Source organism: Perca flavescens, chromosome 10, assembly GCF_004354835.1.
Source record: "Perca flavescens isolate YP-PL-M2 chromosome 10, PFLA_1.0, whole genome shotgun sequence".
NCBI classification, from domain to species: domain Eukaryota; kingdom Metazoa; phylum Chordata; class Actinopteri; order Perciformes; family Percidae; genus Perca; species Perca flavescens.
In genome coordinates, this window is record NC_041340.1 from 25,278,506 (window position 1) to 25,286,606 (window position 8,101).

Below are 8,101 nucleotides of genomic sequence, written 5' to 3' on the forward strand. Positions count from 1 at the left end.
AGATGTAGAGTACAGTCACATACTTCACTTCTTTGTTTTGCTTTTTAAAGTACAAGCAAGTTGAGGAACACTGCATTTGATGTTTTAAAGTACTGTCTTTTCTTTTTTATTTCCTATTTCCTCTATTTTTTGCTTTGATTCAAATCAACCTATGTTGTGATCGTACTGTATTGTTTTTCATCGATACATTTCAGATTCTGTTCAATGATTCCACTGTCTGTAGTATTCTCTCTACTACTGCAGGACTTTTACAGGGATGTATTTAAATGTAGTACCATAATGAAACATGTATCACCTATTTTGTACTACAATATTTAATGATTGTACAAACGATGACCCAGTGAAACTATGGGTAGCTTGTGTGTGGGTGATCTAAAGTAACGTTTCAATGGTATTTCACAATCAATTTGTCTTTTGAACGAATGATTGTGAAGTGCAAGATGTATTTAAAGATATGAATGCACAATGCAATGTTTTGAACATTGGACATTCTGTGTTACACATGATGACCGTAATGAGTTTTGTGTCTAGAGTTACTTCAAGGTTCTGAAATTAGTAGCAAAGGGATTGTGAAAAACTGTATTTTTTCCTGCCTGTCCCAATTCTGTGGAAAACGTTTATGGAAGTTTATATATATATATACAATACACATAAGTACAAGTATAGCAATGAGTGTGTGTGTGTGTGTGTATGTGTGTGAGTGTGTGTGTGTGTGTTTGTGTGTGTCTGTGTTTCTGTGTTTCTGTGTGTGTGCGTGTGTGTGTGAGTGTGGGTGTGTGTTTGTGTATGTATGTGTGTGTGTGTGTGTGTGTGTGTGTGTGTGTGTGTGTGTGCGTGTGTGTGTTTGTGTGTGTGTGTGTGTGTGTGTGTGTGTGTGTGCGCACGCACGCTTGTTTTCCTTTGTGCCAACATTAAATGAGTTTTCAGATATCAGTGTGTTCTCATCAGTCCCACACTGACAGGCTCTATTAAAAACACCTCTGGACTCATTCTCATCACAGTTTGACTGGCAAGCAGGATGACGAGAAGGCAAGCAGACAGAATTTAACACATAGCCTATACAATTTTACCATATTTTGTGTTTATTACGCCAGGCCAATATTATCATGCAGGTTTTAGCCGGTAAATAGATGCTGCAGGACAAATATTTCACAGCAGTGGAATGAAGTTGCAAGAACAGCTCCGCAGTGTTTTCCTCAGTTTCTCAGAAGCAGACGTTTTAGTGAGCTGAGTGCGGGAATGAAGGTATTGTTACTGGGGCTTGGATCTTGCTGTATCAGGCCATTTGTGCAGGCTGCAATCTGTCCTGTACTTAAAACTACTGCCTGAAGGAAAATCAATCTGCCTGAAAGTCGATTCAAATTATAGCGATCCCTGCATGTAGTACGAGTGCATCATTATGTATGTGCATGCTTATTACTATGGCCATATGTTCGAGCAAATGCCCCCCCACTCCCAGCGAGTGTGAATATCACTCTTCCGTTAGGAGACTTGATTAACGCAGACTCTTTTCAGATGCATAGCAATGTTTACTCCTCGTCGTCCATCTGTATGCACCAACATGTTCAAAGCAACAGTTAGTGCGTCAATCTCATCATCCCACAGGTGTAATGTATCGCTTTTGTTCGCTGAAGTCCTTGTATCTACATGTTTTCAGCTTTTCAGTCATTGCAGAAAAACACGGTTTTAACACATCATGTTCATAGGGCTGAGCTGTTTTCCCCGAAACAATCTTTCTCTAGCTCATGTGCAAGCAGTAAAATCACCACAATTTGGAGATACAAGCTTTTCACATGAAACCGTTCATACAGTGCTTTATGTGACATATGCATTGTTAATGTTCAGCGGCCCGACTCACTTTGGTCAGTGATAACAATATGAACAGATATCTGCATACCAATGCAGAATCTGGAGAAAACGGGACATGGATTTTTGTGTCAGCTGAGAGCAAAAGAGGCGGAACACATTGGCCCATATGCAATCTCAGAACTTAGCGGCTATGGTCTGACAACAATTTAGCTTTTTCTTTTTTTTAGATTTATTTGAAATGTATCTGCATTCATATGCAGATATCTGTCTGTAGTGACATCAGCAGGCAGGCATGGATTGGACATCGGGAGTACCAGGAGATTTCGCGGTGGGCCGGTCTATTTGTGTGGGCTGCATGTGCTGCACACTGGTCGACAGATCGGCCCATAGAGAGAGATGAGGGATCATTTGATTGGCCCACTGGTTTGACAGCTAACGTTATACAGTGTAGAGTGTGACTGTATTTTACTGTAGAGGATTCCAACACCGGGACCTAACAGTCTGCTCTGCAGCGCAGCAGCTGCCGTTGTCGGAATTAAACAACACATACGGTGCGTTCACTTAAAACAGGTAGCCTCGTGGTGCATTCACAGTAATTGTAAATACCCTTTTCCCATCTGGTGGTTGTTTTTGTCGTTCAACAGCAATTTACTGGTGAAATAAGTTATTGTTATAGTTATTACATTATTATTAATTCTTTAATTTTGACCATAGCCTTAACAATAAACAAGTTGCTGACTGTTGTTTAGTACCCTTCTTTTTTTTCTTTTTTCTTCTTTTGTTTACAGTAAATAAATAAAAAAGAAATACAAATCTTAAAGTCAAGTTCATAAAGTAAAAGTTCTTTGCATTCATTTGATTCCCAATCAAGATACACTGGTAATAATTGCTTTCCATTGTTAATAAGTACTTAAAAACAGTTCTGAAATGCAAAATAATAGAATTATAATCATGTGATAAAACATGCGATTAATTGTGATTAACTCAAATTTTTTTATCGTTTGACAGCCCTAACTATAACACAAGTTGCATACGGTGTACAAAATGCAGCTTTAGTTTAACTTACAGACTTTTCACCTGTTTACTATAACTATGAAATCATGACAGCCATGCTCCAGCCTCAACCTTTAGCAATTTTGCCATTAACATAGTGGCAGCCTTTTTCACTGTCATCCTATCTTACTTACCATTCAGCTAAGTGACAGTATTAGGGGCTGGTATCGGCTGGTATGCAAGGTTCAAAATTAACTTTTTGTCCACCAGCTTAATGGCTAGTGAACATTCAAATTTTCCCAGCCACTCAATAGATTACTATTGTTTTTCTTGGCTGGTGACTGAAGCAAATCTGCCAGTCACTTGCATATTCTTCCAGCATTTTAATTATATTAATTAATTATTTTAAACCCTGCTGGTACGAACGTGTGTTGAAGGGGAGGGTGCAAGGACGGATGATCGTGGTGGGCTGGTCTGGGTTTCAAAAGTCCAGGGCAGATTTTTTTTACCCAAGTCCAGCCCTGTCAGCAGGTGCCGTCATATGTTTGCCTTCAGTGTAGGATTCCTCAGTAAAAGAGGTGCTTAATTGGACTGATGTAAGTCAAGAAACTTCTTTTTCTTTTTCGTCTCTGTACACACTCATCTGGGAAAGTAGGCAGAGATTATAATCCTCCATATCTGTGTTGGTGTCTCACCTTTAAACCCACACTAACTCTGTAGCATGGAAAATATGCAGATACAGCATGATGCAAAAAGTCATTAATATGCTGTTTTGTCCAAATGTAGTCCAGTTTTATTAGACAAAGGCTTTGACAAGAGAAATGTGTGTGGGAAAAAAGACTATATCTCTCATTCTGCTGCATTGAAATTTTTTTGTTTTTACTTAGACTGCTTGAGTCAAGATTGTTTTGTCGATAAAACCATCTGCAAGATTGCTCCATGACTGCTGAACTCTTCTAGCTGAAGTATGAAGAAATAGTAAGAGGACCTTGAGTTGAGTGAGCAAGACAAGTGCTCTCAAACTGACTTGAAGGGGGTAAATATATGATTACTTTTTATTTATTAGTACTTAATAAAGATACGTTTGTACACGTTTGTTTTCATATAGACATCGAAGCATGTTTTCCAGTTTATCCTAATTAGAATTTCACACTGATCATGTGTTATGAAAATAAGTCCAGTGGGGTGCGTGATTAACCGGGTGGCTGTGGATCAGAGGCCCTCAACCACAAGATTGGCGGTTTGATCACGGCCTCACCTGGCCACATGTCAAAGTGTCCCTGAGCAAGACACTGAACCCTGGACGCTGTATGTGGCTGTCCACTGCTCCTAATGCTAAGGCTGGGTCAGAGATTACATTTCACTAGATTGTACTGTACGATTGTATGTGACGAATAATTAAGTTTCGGTCACACTTTATTTTCCGGTACATAAAAAAGCTGTACCGTGTATCAAATTAGACCAAAACTAGAAATAATGTCCATTTTCTTGGACAGGAAATGAACAGTATCATAATTAAAGGCCAAATGCCTTAATTATGCTGTGATTAATACAAAAATATGATATAATAAGCCTTACTTAGTATCAAATTAGACCAAAATAAGAAATGATTTAGTCTGCAAACAGACGCTTTAGAGTTCGTTCTTTCAATCGCAACAGCAACTTAAAAACTCTTTCATACATCAATCTATCCCATTGTTAAACCAGCTACATTAAAGTCTCCAAGACCTGGTCTGTGTGTATGGTCATGTCATTTTCTGTCGTTATACATGTAGGCTTTGTTTCCTTACTTCCTTTGGTGTTATTCATCTTATTTACAGTATGTCTGTATGTATGTATGTCTATGTCCTCTTTCTTATATGAACTACCCAGGGATGCAAAAAGAATTTCAGCCCTGGCTGACAATGAAAGTTGTATCATATTGTATTAGACAGAAAACGAACAGAGTTAGACTAATAAGAAACTATTCATCTAAATTATGCTGTAACTAGAAATGCATATATTTCTGTATTAAACTCAAAATATGCTATATCTAGACAATATATTTGACCAAATTACACTCTATTTAGAGACCAAATACTGGTGCTTATTAGAAAAAAGGTACTGGTAATGTTAAACTACGGTGGTGTTTATAGGACATATATGCTATACTAATACTGTACATGCTTACAGCTGAATTTAGGCGTTTTGCCTTTAATAAGGGTATCATTTTTTTTTTCTCTCTAAGAAAAACATTATTTCTAGAGCTTTGGTCTAATATGATACAAAGTACCGCTTATTACGTCTTTTTAATGTACCGGAAAATAAAGTGCGACCAAAGTTTCTTCTTAAATACTTTTCACAGCATCAACTGCACACCTTTTGTGCTGAATTCAGAGCTCAGCTCCTTACTGTTCACTGCTAAATCTCTAAGAAGTATTTAGAGAAGAAGAGGCACACTAGGAGTCTAGGTAAGGAAATGTCAGCTCGTACATTTATTTTATTATTCACAGGTGAACACAGCAGAGGCATGGAGTGTTCCCCTCGGGGCACATTCAGCAGGGCAACATGTCAACCAATGATCAGAAACAGAAATAGTTAATGCGGGGCCCCGTATATGGCCCCCGGAGAGACAGAGTGTGTCACCTACACAGCGTTTAACCAATCACCCACCCGTCTCTATTTACGTAGATTTGTGTGTGTGTGAGAGAGAGTGGACTCCAACACTCCGATAGGCAGAAAGCACAGGACCAAAGGACCACACACCGACATGAGAGGGGAGGGGGGAGGGGGGGAGCCCTGTGGTGATTTGACTCCCTCACTCTGGCACTGTACACTGACATGCTTCAGACAGGAAGTGTGTGTGTGTGTGTGTGTGTGTGTGTGTGTGTGTGTGTGGGGGGTTCAGCCTTGGTCAGCGTCTTTAAATGGAGTACATTTATCTCCACCTCCGGCTGCTTGTCTCCTGGCTTTACTTTGGAATTACCCAAAGGAAAGGTTTACGTTTGACAGAACGAGAGAGGAAGAGAGAGACCGTCCATGTGAGCAGAGCAGAGTTCCCTTCGAGTGACAGCTCAATCCGCCTGGCGACAGACAACTTTCCATCCAGCCAGACTGAGCATCCGCGGCATTGAAAGCCACTCTCATTTCCCAGTCTGCAACTCTCTGTGTGTGTTTGTGTGTGTGTGTGTGTGTGTGTGTGTGTGTGTGTGCGCGTGAGTGTCATCGCCTCAATCTCCATGGCGATGATGTCCCATTCAGCCAGGCACCTGCCGGGATAAGAGGGGGGGGGGGGGAGAGGGGGCTCAGTCAATCAGTCAAGCAGGGGGGGGAAAAAAAAGCATCAAAATGGCCGACGCTCCCTCACCAGGTGTTGGTGTATTGAAAAGAATCAGATTTCCGATGATCATTCAGCTCCATTTACCATTTGGGGATCACCCAGGGTGCAGCAAACCTTGGGCGAGACCAGGGTAACCATGGCAACGCACGCCGGCGGTTACAAGCGCGTGCATCCGTGTCGGCAGGAGAAAAAAACATTCAGCCGGAGACAAGATCACCGTGCAGGAACATGGGAAACATCAGTTGATGTGCGATGCAGTAAAGTGGTTCTCAAAGATGCCAGGAGTCCCTTGGTGGAGGGTGGGGGGGTCGGTGGGTGGGGGTCCCTGGGGGGTCCGAGAGGAAGCTCCAAGATGTCCCCAACAATCCATCCACTAGATATTAAATGGATCCCAGTTAGAGTGAACACCAATGAGACTAGTTATAATAATCTCATATGGGAATCGGGTATAATAATAGACGAGACATCACACATTATGACAGTTTAACAAAAGACACTGCTGCTTCAAACTGAACATGGACAGGTGGAACAGAAAGGAGCTCTTACAGATGGTCCTTCAGAGTTCTTGACCAATATAATAACTATAATATAATAAGTGATGAAGGTTTTTAACCAGAAAGTGTGGTTAATCTCCAAAATGACAGAGGTTCCTGTCTGACCACATGTCTTTTCATTCTCTCATGTTAACAGACTTAAAGCTGTCTGTCCTTTTGAAAGACCTCTTAATACCTTCTTCCTCATACAGTGAAAAAATGTAATTCATGACTGAGACAAAAATGCACCATCGCTCACTTCAGTCCTATCAGGGGGGATGTGCTGCTACAGCCTCGCTTGATCTGTCTGAGCAGAAGCTTATAGTGGCCGATGTCAGTTAGCTCACGTTAGCTAACTTTATCTAGCTATCCCTGTGTAAATGACATTACTGACTCAGTACGTGTCCTGTTGCACTACAGTATCTTTTAGCAATTAGCATTATCCCACGAATGCTGCTTGTGGCTGAAGTGGCCACCGTTAAGCAAAAGTGACATGGTCTTCATTCAGTGGAGAGCGTGCGTGCCCCGTGATAGTTTCTGTGCCGAGTTCAAAGACCAAGCTGGGGACAATAGCTGTCTTTGTCCAATGGCTGCTTATGAAACATTCCAGTGGAGGCCCAGGTGGTGTTAGCATGTGTTAGCATGCTCAGCAGGTCAATAGAGATGACAATAGACTGTAACAAACATGGTAACTCCACCGTGACAACAGCGCTTTAGAGATGCTCACCTGTTGATAGCACCGTCACACTCTAAGAAATAAATCCGTAAAAGAACAGAAAAAGTTCCGGCAGCTCATTATCCGGACTTTGTCCTGTGATTCAAAAACGTAAATTTTGTGTGTAGCTTCAGTTAGAAAACAGAACATTTTCTGTTATCTTAAACTGTCACATACAAAGCTGCTCAGTAAAGTTCTAAAAAAGAAATCTGTTATACTTTTGATGCATTCAATGCTTTTTTTCCAGCTTTGATGCTGGCTGATCCAATAACTTACTGCTTGAAATGCAGACGGATGAAATTGTGTTGCTTTCGCATCCAAGGCCGCCAAAAGTTGTCGGAGCATAGATAAAGGTCCCGTAATGCAATTCAAAATGTAAATAAACAGAAATACAACTGTGAATCACATTCTATGGACAATTTCTGTTAAAAAATACAGCCATACAACTGTTAATACACAGATATTTCTTAGAGTGAGGGTTCCATAAACACCACATGTGATAATAATGAGCCATTCACAAGTGTGTGTTGGTTCAGTGAAGCTAGCATCCCGTCTCTTGCTAAGCTAGGCTAACAGCCTGAATGTCAGCAGAAAGTGAACACAGGTTCAACTGTCAAGCAGCTCCTTCAAATAAAATGGCAACACACAATAACAACTTCTAATCTGAAACATAAACGTAAACTGATGTCTTTTAATTCCCTTTTTAGTTTCAGTATCAGCTGCTTCTCGACC